At 45.0% G+C, this 15008-nt stretch overlaps 1 pseudogene; it reads right to left on the reverse strand.

Moving 5' to 3' along the window:
- Positions 1-11437: 11437 nt before the first annotated feature.
- LOC144774449 (5S ribosomal RNA) lies at positions 11438-11546 on the reverse strand (annotated as a pseudogene).
- Positions 11547-15008: the final 3462 nt, after the last annotated feature.

Genomic DNA, 15008 nt, shown 5'->3' on the forward strand with positions numbered 1-15008 from the left:
CCTTCCAATATTCATTCCCCCCTCCTCATTCTTTTTTTCTCTCTCTCATTCCTCTCTCACAGAACTAGCAAAACCTCACAAACCTTATTCTACATATTTTGACATACTTTGACATACTTATAGCAATCACTTATTACTGACTCTTCCTTTCTGTCCCTCCAACATGGTCACCACCCAAGCTCTTCATGAAGTGACATGAAATGTTCATGGATTAACACATTACATCAAAAGGAAAAAATACACTTATTTACCATCAAAATAGGTGGATATAGCACTTCTTCAGGAAACCCACCTTGATGCTACAGAATCTGACAGATTGCACAGGGAATGGGTGGGAAAGGTGGTCCGTAGTAGTGGACAAGGGGGAGAGGTTCCAGATGCAAACCCCTCTCGCAAATGTGGAGTAGAGATCCTTATTCGTAAATCTCTTCCGGTGACAGTGTTAAAGACTTGGACGAATCCAGATAGGCGATATATCTTTACCAAACTACGAGTAGGAGAAACTTATATTTGCATTGGTTCAGTCTACACTCCAACTGGAACAAAAAGGTAGTTCTTTCTTCAGTTGAATCTCCTTCTTATAGAGATAGGCACTTCACAATTTCTTATTGGTGGGGATTGGAACCTGGTAAGAGACACAGTTCTGGACAAAACAGGTCTTTTAGATAGGAGCACCACAGCAGACAGAGCTTTGATGGACGATATATTGGCAGACAATGGTCTGGAAGATTATTGGCATCTTGCTCATCCGGCAGATGTAAAATATACTTTTACTTCTCCTACCCATGGCACATTCTCTCGCCTTGATTACTTCTTGGTCTATCAAAATGTGGTACCGTTGACTCAAGAATCTCAAATTTTAGAGGTAGCACTTTCTGATCATTCCCCAGTCCTCCTATCACTGGAAATCGGACTGGCCAGACCGGGACGTAAGCTGTTACATATGAACATTCAGCGCTATAGAACCCCCATGGTTAAAGCCCAATTGCAAACTCACCTTCAGGGTTACATTTCCACCAATCCAAGATCCGTAAGCTCGGGTAGAACCCTCTGGGCGGCAGCAAAAGCTACTATATAGGGCCAGCTTATGAGACATGCAACGCAAGCTAATAGGCAAACTGCTGCCCAGCAGAAAGAATTGGAACAATATATAGTGTCCGACACTTGCTTATACACAACTAAACCTCCCACTCAGCACTGTAAATCCTTGGAACAAGCTTGTATGGCCGTGAATAATCTGTATACTTCAAAGGCAGAATATGCCCTGCAAAGGAAGAAAGGGAGATATTATGAGCAGGGAGGAACAGCAGGGAGGCTACTGGCGGCACAGCTACGAGAAAAGGAAGCAGCCATGGCCATGCCAGCTATAAAATCAGCTGGAGGAGTCACATTAACTAGACCTCCAGACATTGTGACAAATTCACCTAGTTCTACAAATCTCTTTACACCACTGGGATGCAAGCTGATGGTGATAAGCTAGATACCTTCCTTACAAGGGCAAACTTACCCTGTCTTTCGGACAAAGGCAGAGAACTTCTAGAGGGAGAGATTAGCAAAGAGGTGATCTTGCATGCAATGGCCAATTTACCCCACCATAAGGCAGCGGGTGTAGATGGCTTCCCTGTGGAATTTTACCGATGGGCGGGAACGGAGGTGGTTGACTCTCTTCAGACTGCATTTCAGGAAGCAGAGTGTTAGAAATGGGAGTCTCTGGTTGGAAAGGATTTGTACCTTTGTCCAAGTAGGGTGCCTTCCTTCTAGTCAGGATAAGGGAGTTACACTCCAAAATAAAACCTGCTCACTCCCTTGGTAGCTTGGTACTAGCAGTCTGGCTTATCTTAGAGGCAGTGTGTAAAGCATTTGCACATAACCAAGAGTAACACAATGAAAGCACTATAGAAGGACACCACACCAGTTTAGAAAAATATCCAATATCTTTATATACTTAAGACAAGCCCAAAATCGATGAAAATCCACAATACAATACTAAGAAATCATCATCTATCAAAATAAACTTGAAATAGAGTTCCTTGACGTCAATAGCTCTGTCTGGGGCTATCACGGCATCGTGAACAACAAATCCAAACAGTTCTGGCTGACTGTGGCGTCGTGAGCTTGCTACGGTGTCTGGAAGATGCGTAAAACAGTAACTTTAGAAATGTAGGGAATCAGCGACCTCTCGTTGAGCTTCGAAAGCACGGTGTCCACAGGCGGTGGTTCTGGAGATCGGTGCAGGAGTCGTTGGACACTTGAGGTCACATGCGTTGCAGATTGAACCCCTAGTGGTTGAAATCGGGAGCACCGGTGTCAGCAGGTGTCGGGTGCTGCGGTGTGAAGTACAGCTGTGCGGCATGCGATGCCAACAGACCACGGTGCAGGCAGTAGCTCGGTGATGATCGTCCAGCGGTGTGGGTGAGACCAGGGCTGTGATGCGAAGTGATGCAGAGCTCGAGGCGGTGCTGGCCGGTCACGTGGCAAGCAGCGACGTCTTTGAGGCTGAAGCACTGTGAGCGGCTGACAAACTGGAGTCGATAGGGCCAGGGTTGGTAGGCCAAGGGTGCGGTGTGGGATGAGGATGGTGCGTAGTGTAGCTTACGAGCGGTGCCCTCAAACCACGTTGCAAGCAGCAGCGTTGATGTTGGCGTGGAGCGGCGTGGTTGGGTATACCAGGGCAACAGCGTGAAGTGAGGCGGTGCGGAGTGAGTTGCCCACAGGTCGCAGTGCAGATGATGGCATCGGTGAGACCATTGGTGAGGTCCGGCGTTGCAGTGGTGTCCTCTGAGGTGCCTTCAGGACATGGAGTTGGCAGCGGTGTTATAGACAGTGTTGAGTTGCTTTTCTTCTGTTGCAGCACAAAAATACACAGTCCCCAGTGCTGATGGCAGAAGGGCTTGAAGTCTTTGCTTTTCCTGAAACTTTTTGAACAGGGGGCAAGCTATACCTCAAGCCCTTGGAGAAACTCAATACAGAAGGTATAGAAAGATCAAGTCAAGTCCTTTCACTGCCCAAGACAAAAGCAGCCACTGCAGGCCAACACAGCAAAGGAATCAGCAAAGTAGTAGTTCCTCCTCATAGCTTCTCCAGCTCTTCTTCTTGGCAGTCTTCTTGGTCCAAAAGAGTTCTAAAGTTTAGGGGTTCGGTTCTCACTTTTTATAGCCCAAAATCCTTTGTCCTGTCAGGCAGAGAGTACCTGTGCCCAGCCAGAACCAGTACTGTCCTCTCTGGTGCAGCTTCCTGGCAGGAAGTGGAGACAGCATTGTCAGGGGCAGACCAGGCCCATTCAGGTGAAAGGAAATCTCCTCCCCCTACTTTAAATGCAGCCCAGGTCTATTAAGCCCATCTCTGACCTATCTAGACCATCTGGAGCCACTGCTCCTACCCAGCCTCTGTCATCCCAAAGCCTGACAGTCAGTCCACAAACCCAGTAGAGGCACACTGGATGGCTGAGCAAGAAAATACCTACTTTCTAAAAGTGGTATTTTCAAACACAGAATATAAAAATCACCTTCACTAAAAGATGCATCTTTATATTCTGAGTTCAGGCATATTGAATGTTAGAAATGGGATTTCCGATTGGATAAGGCTTGCGCCAAAGTCAGGCAGAAACCACCACTCTAATCAGGGCAATGGAGTTACACGCCAAAGATAACCCCTGCTCACCCTCTAGGTAATGTGACGCGAGCAGTAAGGCTTATCCCGGAGGCAATGTAGGTTAAGTGTTTGCGCGCGAACCCAGCAACAACACCCAAGGCCCACCACAAAGGAAACTCCACACAAGGATATATATAAAAATAGCCTTTATATTATACCAAACACATTAGATAATAAACACACCACTTACAATGTGCCAGAGGCACGGGCAGCATTTACAGGGGATTATATACATGGGACAGGGCCACATGGGCCACTGTCAGGAATATGCACTTTTAGAACTAGCACTTGGTAGAATTAGCACTTTGTAGGAAAAATAATTCTTGTAGGAATAGCGCTTAGAACATAGAACAATAATAACTGTAGCACAAAATAGAAAATAGAGCACACAACCAGTAACCACTGGTGCGAGGTAAGTACCACCTACGCAACCCTAACCACCTTAGGAAAATATCACGCAGGGAATCATGAGCTCACTAGCATAACTATACTAGGAAAGACAACCTCCTAAGCATCACATACATTCAGAGGTATAAAACATTACACATGATGCAGAAATCACATAAGGCAGGTAAATCACAATTTCGCCAAGATCACATAGGGCCAGAAACATGTATCCCACGCAAGGGCACAACACCAGAACTGCCCCCCAGGCCAGCCTGGCCTCTCGGGGGCTCTCATGCCCTCTGTCCAGCAAAGTCAGGGCAGGCTGCGCAGGCAGCCAAAGAGGAAGATTGCGCAAAGGGGCAAACATAAACGAAGCAGCTGCCCACTAAGTGCTGGGCAGCTGTAAGACCTGAGCCTGGCACCAGCGTGCCTCCTGGCTCTCATGTGGGGCCCTGAAATGAAGAATAGCGCCAAAAACGTTGTGGGAGCCTTGCAGGCTCTGTGACCCAAAAAAAACGTGGGCACCTCGTGGGCTTGACAGAACACTACTGCCACAACGGGGGAGTGGCCCTCTGTCAACCGGGGCTGCTCTACCCTCTGAAAATGCCCCTCAAAACGTTGGAGTCCCTCTCGGGGGACTCGAGAAGTAACTATGCCCTCTGAGCCTCGCAGGCTCTAAATGAACAAAATGCCCCCGGAGCCCTCGTGGGCTTGAAATCACACTGCGCCCTCTGAGCCTTCTGGGCTCTGATCGAAGATGGCACCTTAGTTGGAGTCCCTCCTCTGGGGACTCGAAATGAACAATGCCCGCTACGTTGGAGTCCCGCTTGGGGGACTCAAGACCAGCAAGTGCCCCAGAGCCTCGGGGGCTCAGTACAAAACAATGCCCGCACTCACTGGCTGCTTCACGAGAGCTCCCACTCCTCGGGGCTTTCTCTCCTCGCAATCCTCCTTCACTCTCCGGGGCTCTCCCTCGCTCTTGGGAGCCCCGGGGGGGGAGGAAAGACGCCGGCTTTCCTTCTTCGACGCAGGAGCGCGGGGTAGGCTCCTGTCTGCTTCCTGCTTGGGGGCCAATCACAGCACGAGTCACCCTGCGAGCCTCCCGCAGCCTCCACCAATGGCAGCGCAGCTCCCGGGTGACGTCAGTGGCTGCTCCCTCTGCTTGCTCTCGGCCCCGGTACAGCGGCGGTGATCTCGGGGCTACAACGAGGGGTAGGCTCCCACAATAATTAAATATAACGTCCCTGGGCGGGGTGGGCACCTGCCAGGGGGGGGGGAAACGGCAGATGAGCGGGGTGGGCACCCGCTCTGACAAGCAATGCGAAGAGAGCGCTCCCAAGCGCTAGGGGATAAAGGAAATAACAGCAAAGCTCTCCCCAAGCACTAGTGGGACAAATACAGCGCTCCCAAGCGCTGCAAGGAACAAAGTTAAATGTCCAGGCAAAAAGGTCCTTAGGGAGGTAGGCAGGGAGGCAAGGCTGGGCCCAGGGACCACCTCAAAGGGCCCTCCAGGCAGGGAGGCAGTCCCAGTGGTGGTCCTCCTTGCGCCCAGCAGCAGCAGGCCCCCCCTCAAAATAGGATCAGGAGAAGAGCCCTTTACATGAGGTCACAGCCTCTTTTTATACACTCAATCCCTTTGTCCTTAGGTGCAGGGTGGGGGGAAAACCAGTAGCAGCTGGTTTTGGAGCACTTTGTTGTGCTCAGCCACCCTTTCTATTCACTAGTCAGGCTAGGGTCATCAGTCGCACCACAGGGGGCGGAGCCAGTATTGTGTGGGGAAAGCCCAGCCCTATTCAGGTCCCAGGTGCACTCCTCCCCGGCCATCAGCATGCAGATCTCCCATTCACCACCGGGGCAGACCCATTCTGACTCATGGAGCCTGGCACACCAGCCAGCTCCAGCCAATCACCAGCCAGACAGCCAATTCACATATTTTACACAGACAGGCCAACTTCTAGAAGTGGCACTTCCACACTAGACACAATCATCGCGCAGCATTTAATCACACGTTTCCGCACATACCAAACTCGCACCTGCACTCCACAAGCATCAGGAACTAACATGGACACATACATTCCCCATGCATTCCTATGGGAGGGCAGGCCAATCTCACTACATGCACGCACTTTATCCTGGGACAGTAGTAAAGTGCGCAGAAGCCAAACATCACTAGCACCACGTCACATATCAAAAGAAAAAAGTTTAGCGGTGAACCTGCCAGAAGGGCCAAGTCCAACACTGAACTTTATCTCTCCACCTTGTTCCCAGCGCCAGTTATTTTTATAAGATGATATAAACAAACTCCCTATTCCGTCCTATGGGGTAGCCTTGCAATAGTGAAAAATGGAATTGTCAGTAGTTCACTATCCGGACATGCCACACACCAGGGCATGTCCTACCTTTCACATACACTGCACCCTGCCCACAGGGGTACCTTGGGCTAACCTTAGGGTTGACTGACTTTTAGAGAAATGGGAAGGTTAGGACCTGGCAAGTGGGTACACTTGCCAAGTTGGCATGGCAGTACCAGACTGCACACAGGCTGTGTAATGGCAGGCTGGAGTTACATTTACGGGCTGCTTGTGTGGGTGGTACAATCTGTGTTGCATGCCCACTAGCAGTATTTGATTTACAGTCCCTGGGCACACACTGTGCACTGTACTAAGGACTGGCCAGTAAATCAAATTAGCCAATCATGGAAACACCAATCCGTAATAACAATTTACAACAGGAGCACTTGCTCTTTAACAATGAACAGTGGTGAGAAAGTGCTCAGAGACAAGAAACTAGCAAAAACAGAGTCAAAACCGGGAGGTCAGAAAGCAAAAAGTCTGGGGAAACATGCCAAAACATGCCAAGTCTAAACCAGAGCATAAGGCTACTTTGAGTCCTTTATCTACTAAAGCTCTAATTGCTGTCCTACCCAAACCTGGGAGAGACCCTCTACTTTGTGGCAGTTACCGTCCCATATCGCTATTAAATTGTGATATTAAAATTCTGGCTAGTGTCCTAGCTTCCCATCTGCGCTAAGTCTTACCCTCCTTGATTCACCATACACAAGTAGGATTTGTTCTAGGACGCTCATCTAGGAACCACCTCCGCACTCTTGCCCACATGTTAAGGTCTGCCATACACCTCCAAAATGATGAACTTGCTTTGTCACTTGATGCAGAGAAGGCATTTGACCATATTGAATGGGAATATCTTTTTAAAGTGTTAGAAAGGTTCTTAAAGGGTGACCAGTTCATAACCAAAATACGTCTGCTGTACGATAATCCTACTGCACAGGTAAATTGTGGGGGCTTTGTGTCAGAACCATTTCCGATTCGTAGAGGAACTCATCAGGGTTGCCCCCTTTCCCCACTCCTCTACCTTTTATCTATGGAGACTTTAGAAGCCACAATACATCAAGCTACCAATGTTGTCTGCTTACACTTTCCGACAGGAGAATCTAACCTTGATTTATACATGGATGACATTCTACTTACACTCACAAATTTGTCCCGTTCCCTACCATCCATACTTCAAATTATAGATGATTTCTCCTTCTTTTTGGTTACAGAATTAATTGGGACAAAAGTGAAGCACTGCCCATTTCAGAAGGGACCATAAAAGCGGCCAAACATGGGTTTCCCTTTCACTGGCAATCCTCACACCTCAAATATTAAGGTATACTGGTGAACAAAGTGTTGGAAGGGATGATTGTAGATAACTTAAATCCTGTGATTACCCAGATGCAGCGCAACTTTGAAAAATGGAAGGCACTGGGGCTCTCAATGTGGGGTAGAATTCAAGCCTTAAAGATGGTCACCCCCCACGTTTCATATACGTTCTTGGTATGCCCCCCTTCAGATTCCTCTAACCACACTGCGCTCAATAGATTCCAAGATAAAATCCTTTATATAGAATTCAGCTAGACCTCGTCTAGCAGTGATAAAACTAAAGGCTCATCGCTCTTGTAGAGGAATGAGCCTTCCTTCAGTGGAGCATTATGCCCTTGCACTACAGTTATCCCAAATGATATCGAAGGCCCCTGACGTGCCACAAAGGGTGCATATAGAAAGGCTTCTTCTATCAACAGAGACAGGCCTTTCCGCTTTATATGGGACAGTTACTAGTCATAATGGTCTCACCAATCCGATTTTATCATGGAAAACTCCCTTTATGGGATAAAGCAAGCATATGCATTAACAGACAAACAATATCCTGGCCCCTATGGAAGGCAGCAAGCAATCATACCATGGACCAGCTCCTCCTTGATGGTGATCTCAAGACATTTGCACAACTGTAAGAGGAATTAAGCCTACCAACCCAACAATCTGGAAAATACTCACAACTTTGGCAATGCTTGAGAAGGGGCTTAGGACCGCAACCTTGGTTGTTACAGACTTTACCAGTAGTAACATACATGCATACATGGGGAAAACATAAAGGGGTCTCGTTCGGTTTATATAAAGTACTCACATCCCACCTCTTTTGACAACCCTTATTACAAGATTTTACAGATATTACAGATGGCAAAGCAGATTTTCAATCTCATAAAAGGATGATGAAAGGACGGAGATCCTTGACGATTTGAATAAGGGCACCCGTGAGGCAAGATTGAAAGTTGTCCATTCAAAATCCTTCATGATTGGCACTGGTCACCAAAAAAACTACATAGAGCAGGACTACTTCCCCATGCTAACTACTGGAGATGCGCTAATGCTGATTGCAACATAACCCATATTATTTTTGAATGATCGTTGATACAACGTTTTTGGGTCTATGTGGGTAAGACCTTCTGTACCACGAAGTATTTACACCTCCCACTTACTCCTGTCACCATCCTGCTCCACGATTTGCATCAATCACAAGCGCTCTCAAAACCTCAATGTTGACTCCTACACACAGCTTTAGCCACAGCCAAGATATGACTGCATTATGCCAATGCACTGTACTTAGGGGTTAATAAGACCGAAACCCTGAGATTACAGCTAGTTCAAAATGCGGCGGCTAGAACCGTGCTGGGCCTCCCCAGAACCTGCCTCACCTCTATGGCAATCTGTTGGTTGCACTGGCTTCCTGTCACCAATTGAGTGGAATTTAAGGTCCTCTGTATTGCATTCAAAATCCTGAAACTTTCCTCTCCTGCCATCTTGTACAATCTCTGTCACCTTACTACCCTACGCGCCAACTTCGCTCTACTGGACAACACCTGGTGACTGTGCCTAGTATGAGGAGTGTACGGTTGGGCGGACGTTCTTTCCGTCTTTTGGCTGCCAAGCTTTGGAATGCACTACCATACCCCAATTGTGCCATGGAGAATTACATGGTCTTTCGCAGAGCTATTAAAACCCATCTCTTTCCCTCAGCCTAGTGCCTTTTCTCACTTTCAGCCTAAATGTTCTGCTTTAGCGGTGGGACGCCTCTTTGCTGAGGCAGCTGTGCGCTATACAAAACATGTTAACATAACATAACATGTAAATTATGACTTTGGAGATCAGCCGAGCCCACTGTCGCAAGAGGAATGGTTAGTAGCCATGATTCATATGGCTTCTTTTGAACCGGTCATATACAATCTCCAGGATCAGATTGATTTGTTTCTTCAGATATGGTCACTCTTCCTAGGGTCAGAAAACAATAATAATAAAATTCTTACAGTGAATAACCCAAATTAATCAGTGAGAATATCAAACATCAGTTGATGTTTTCTCAACTAATATAATAGTAGTTGGCCCTCGTTTTCAGAGATTATCTTTCACATAAGCACTTGTATAGGCCTACATATATCTTCATCTTCACCTTCTCCTTTCTTCCACATTGTCATGCTAGTAATATTCTGAACCACCCATCCTGCATTCTATATATACATTATTATTTGCGTCTCCAGTCATATATCTCACCAACCCCTTTATTTCACAACCCCTTTATTTCCTACTACACACGTTTATTCATATAACACTATCCTCCCCCTATCATTCTCCCCTCATACCCTCCCCTCCTGTCTCTGGAACACTATAACAACGGGAACTCAATTCTCCGTACTACTCCATACCTTACAAGAGGCTGAGTAGTAATCCTACAGAAAGAGACTTATCATATTTTCCTTTTCCTACGAGATTTTATCCTTCCCTTTAGGCTAGTAACTACACTTTGGAGAATGGTAAATATTCACCCAGAGCCACGGGTTGTTATAACCGATCCATAAGCAATATTAAAAGTATACACATATTTAAATCAATTGTACAGTATTGATACACATAAGACACCTTAAGTCCTGACATTTACATTTATATTTGGTTAATAGTGTTTTTCATATTCCAATTTTTTAATATGGATTATTAGAAATATGTTTTCATTACATATGTATTATCTGATCAAAAGCTACCGCTATTAGTTTTTCATACCTTAGGCCCGTACTGATTTTGCTATTATTACTATATTTACCAGTTCTTGGATATTCTTGTTTACTCCTCTCTCCCTTCTCTTTCTCTTCCTCCTTGGGCGCGTTTATCTATTTATATGTTCTCTTTAACCATTAGCAGCTAGATTCATCAAGCCGAAAACGGCTCGCAAAGGGCCAGATTCTGAGAATCTGGCCCTTTGCGAGTTCAATTTTTGCATTTGGGATTCATCATCCCAAATGCAAAAATAGCTAATTGCGAAATCGCATATTTGCGAGGAATTGCATTTATGGAATCTCTATTTGAGATTCCTTAAATGCAATTCATTAACCATTTTCTATTTGCGAAATCGCTATTTCTGGCCGCTATTTACCACGAAGTCAAACTTCGTGGTAAATAGCGAAAACTCAGAAAAATGCACTTTAGTGCATTTTTGTGAGTGGTATGTTACACACACACATGTCCTTTGGACATGTGTGTGCGCAACATCTGGCTACATCTGCTTTTCAGGGGTGCTACAGGGTGTCCTTTGGACACCCCTGGCACCCTTGAAATCGCATTCTGATTTGCGATTAGCAAATTGCTAGGAATAACTCCCCATTCATTCCTATGGGCCTTTAGGCCCATAGGAATGAATGGGGAGTTATTCCTTATTTGCGAATAGCAATTTGCTAATCGCAAATAAGGAAGATGTAGGAATCGCAATATTTTTTGCAATTCCTACATGAATCCCATTTTGCAAGTCCTTAATAGCGATTCCTTATGAATCGCTATTACAGACTCGCAAAACGGGACTTTGATGAATCTAGCTGAACGAGAATTAAGTCACACCTGCTTCTTATTAATTTACTCACCTATTTATTGTAGAATATGACTGAAGTCATTGTTTTCATGACAAAATTTTTTGCAAAAATGTAATAAAGAATTACAACACAAAAAAGTGCCATAAGCGAGGAAGGTTCTGTGCGATTGTGGGATGGACGAGCCCCACCTGGTGGGAGCGAGAGGCAAAATGCCTACAGCACCTGGTATTCCCAGGCAGTCTCCCATCCAAGTACTAACCAGGCCCGACCCTGCATAGCTTCTTATATCGGGCACATTCAGGGTGGTATGGCCATAGGCATTGAAGGCTGCCGTTGAAGGCCTCTTTTGCTGACACAGCCCGTGTCTGAAACAGGCTATTCTCAAGCACATTTGCACATTTCCCTTCAACAAATGCCCTCCTTTACAAGCTTGCTACAGATAGTCAAGCACAGCCCTATCTTCCACGAGCCTTGCATTTGCTTATTTGCCACTTATACATAAGCTCGGACCTCCCTTGAGGTGCCAGCTTGAGCGCTAGCAAATCAGCAGCCTGGATTTTTACCAAGTGCCTAGCCTTGCTTTGCTCTGGGCTCTAAGGCACTCTATCAGGCCAGTTCTCTATTTGCTATCCCTGAACAGCCCATTATCCTCATGTGTGTGATTGGATGGCGAATGCAGGTGGCAGGAGAGGGGAGAGGGTAACAGGAGAGTCTATGAAATAGTTCTGCAGGAGAAGAGACTATACTTGACCTGGTGGGTTTATACTTCTGTGTGTTCACAGGTTGGAAGTGTTGAGGTAGAGCTTTGGCTTTAGCTCTCCGGAGGTAAGATTGTAGGACCAGTGGTAAGATGTCTTTTTGATATGTACTTGCAGTTGTCATATCACTGAAGGCTGGTAGGTTGGGGAAGTAGTGTCTGGGGCGTCCTTTAAACAAGCATTTGCAATGCCATAGGTCTCACATTTGCTAGAGTTTAAGCTATTAGCATTGTAAATGAGAATGCCTTTTATTTATGTTTTAAAATCCAAAACATAAATAAAAGGCATTGCCATTTACAATGCCAATAGCTCAAACTCGCGTAAATGCGAGACCCATTGCATTGTAAATGCTTGTTTTTAAGCACTTGCTACTACAATACAACACAATAAAACAAGTCCAGGATACAATATCTAGGGTTAATATGCAGCTGGGGATTGTATTCGAAAGGGGAGTGCACATTTAAAATGGTGTGTAAACCGCGCATTCATTGTGAGTCACAGAGTGGTGATGTAAAAATGATAAGTAGACGTTTGTTTAGCTTTCCATGCGTATTTAATTACTTTACCATAAGGTACTAATTTGATGTCTCAATCCTTTTTTAGTCCTTTTATAAATGAAAGTTTAATTTCTTGGTAGAATTTGTGTTTCTATAGCCAGGTGTGTTTTCTCACAATGTTGTCAGCAATCACTCACACAAGTGTAACTGTGGAAAGGAAGATGCTTATTAGACCTGCACACACCACAGATGTGCTACAGGGGACATAAAGTCCCCTGTAGCACATCTGTGGAGCAAAGGTGCCGCAAAAGGTACCTAAGTGCTTTTTGTAAAGGAAACTGTGTGTCAACCGCGTTAGTACTGTAATACACTGAAGGGATTTCGTGCTCACCTCTGTCTCCTTCGCTGAAGAAACGCCTCATCATCACAGTACTTTGTAATTACAGTTTAAGGAACAATTTAATAGCGGCCAAGGCCCTGTGATTCATTCTCACCTGTGGTTCACCCATAAACCTCGCCGTGCGCAGTGGACAACATGACAGCCTCTCTTGGGAGCGTAGAGAGACTAAATCGATGGTCATTTACTCCCCGTCCTAGAGACGCCAGTGGCTGCACGTTCGTCAGCCTGAAGGTTACGGCAAGGAAAGCTCTGTCCTCGAGGGGCCGCGCGCCCTTTGAGTCCTGCCTGCTGTTGCACGCGCACATGGCACGCCCTCAGGCTGCACGAGGGCTGTTGGCACAGCTGCACAGGGAGGCAGCCAGGAAGCCAGAGGAAGGTACCGTGCCCCAGGCTGTCTTGGTCTTTCACCAGGGAGTGTGCCAGCTAGAAAGACAACACACTAACTGATAAAGCCAGCTTGAGTGGCCATGATTAGATCATTTACCCGGGACTATGAGGTTTAAATAGCCATGATGTGTTGGTAATATCGTTATCCGGATCTTTTGTACACATCTGTAATTCGGAGGACGCATTTTACATAAATCTGTAGAGTGATGATAAGACAAGGACGTCTGTGACTAACACATCAGAGTGTACTCTGATGAAGGGCTGGCGTCCCGTCCAGATGTTTTTAAAATGTGTTTTATTCTTTGTAAACGGTTTTAAATAAAGCAGACAAAAAAGAAATTGATGCGAATTTAAGATAATGTTTGCTGCACGCATTGATTAGAAGCAGTAGGCTCCGTAGCTTAATTATCACATCATTAAATACAAATTCCAAAATTAGCAATACTGTAATATGATACAGAGTGTCATTAGAATGTAAAGCAGTACATATAATAAAAACATTTTTTTTTAACGTGTGAATAATTTATAATTGAACAAAGAATGCAGTTTAAGTTCTCTTGGTTTCAAAACTTTCTAGAAACTAAAATGCAGCATATTTGCTGGCGCAATTAAACTTGTGCAGGTTAAAATGGGAATTTACCACTCTCCACATTAATAAGACCAAGGCCTAGTAGACTATGAAAAAGTATCACCTACTTTACGACTGTACCTTTTAGCGTTCATTTCTCATGGTAGTTACATTATCTTATTTAAATAGAGATTTATATAACTCTGCTGTGTAATTAGTATGGCCAGTTTAACCATGGAACGCAAGAAAAGGATTGATGGCTCGGTGAATAGATGGATGCATTGATGGATAGATGACTTAAAGGATGACAAAGGATTAACATGAACTGCTGATAATTATATGATTTTGTTACTTCATTTATCAGAAAAGGTGGAGTTTTTAGGATGGCTCATCATTTAAAGTAGTTTTTAATTTAGATCGCTTCACTGAGATTTGAAAACTAGATGTTTGGAATTAGTTTAAACTTACTGATTGCAGATTTCTGGTCTTAAGCAGTATTGAATTCCATTATAGGTGAGTGGGAGAGGGTAAAGTATACATAGTTCCGAAGTTGATGATGACTTCCGCTGGAGAGATGTGCAGTTTGAGTAAAATACTCTGTCCTAGGCATCTCACCATTGGGGAGCCCATTTACCATGTATGGGTCCTACCTCATAAAGGTCCATTTATGTTAAAAAGTTTTTTAATGTGTGCTAGTCAGCATAGTAATGCATGTCAATCTGTGTTTTCTAGACAAGTTTTTAAACGAGAAATTAGTTTTGCACATTAATGCACGATATTGCAGCATGATATTTAAAAACATATATGTGCATTGTGAAGAGGATGCCCAGCTATGTCAATAGATACCATGGTTTTTGTGTTATGTGCGTCTGGAATCTCCTATGCTAATATAGATTTCACATGTTGTTTTCATCTGCTTGCAGTCTCATCTCCTTCGGATTTTGCTAACAGACAGGTTATAGATCTCTTTTGTCGAGAGAAAACCTGAGATAGAGAAAAGTAAGGGTATCTTGTTCACAAAGTACATGGCTAGCTTAACCATTATGGATCAAATGCAAAAACAACAAGGTGATGGATGGAATGCTTGAATTAATCGTAACCACTGGCAATCGCTTGGGCTGCCTTCCAATGAATAATTTTTCGCCAGCAATGCCACCTCAGTTTGGACTAA

The sequence above is a fragment of the Lissotriton helveticus genome, chromosome 8, assembly GCF_964261635.1.
Source record: "Lissotriton helveticus chromosome 8, aLisHel1.1, whole genome shotgun sequence".
In the NCBI taxonomy this organism is placed as follows: domain Eukaryota; kingdom Metazoa; phylum Chordata; class Amphibia; order Caudata; family Salamandridae; genus Lissotriton; species Lissotriton helveticus.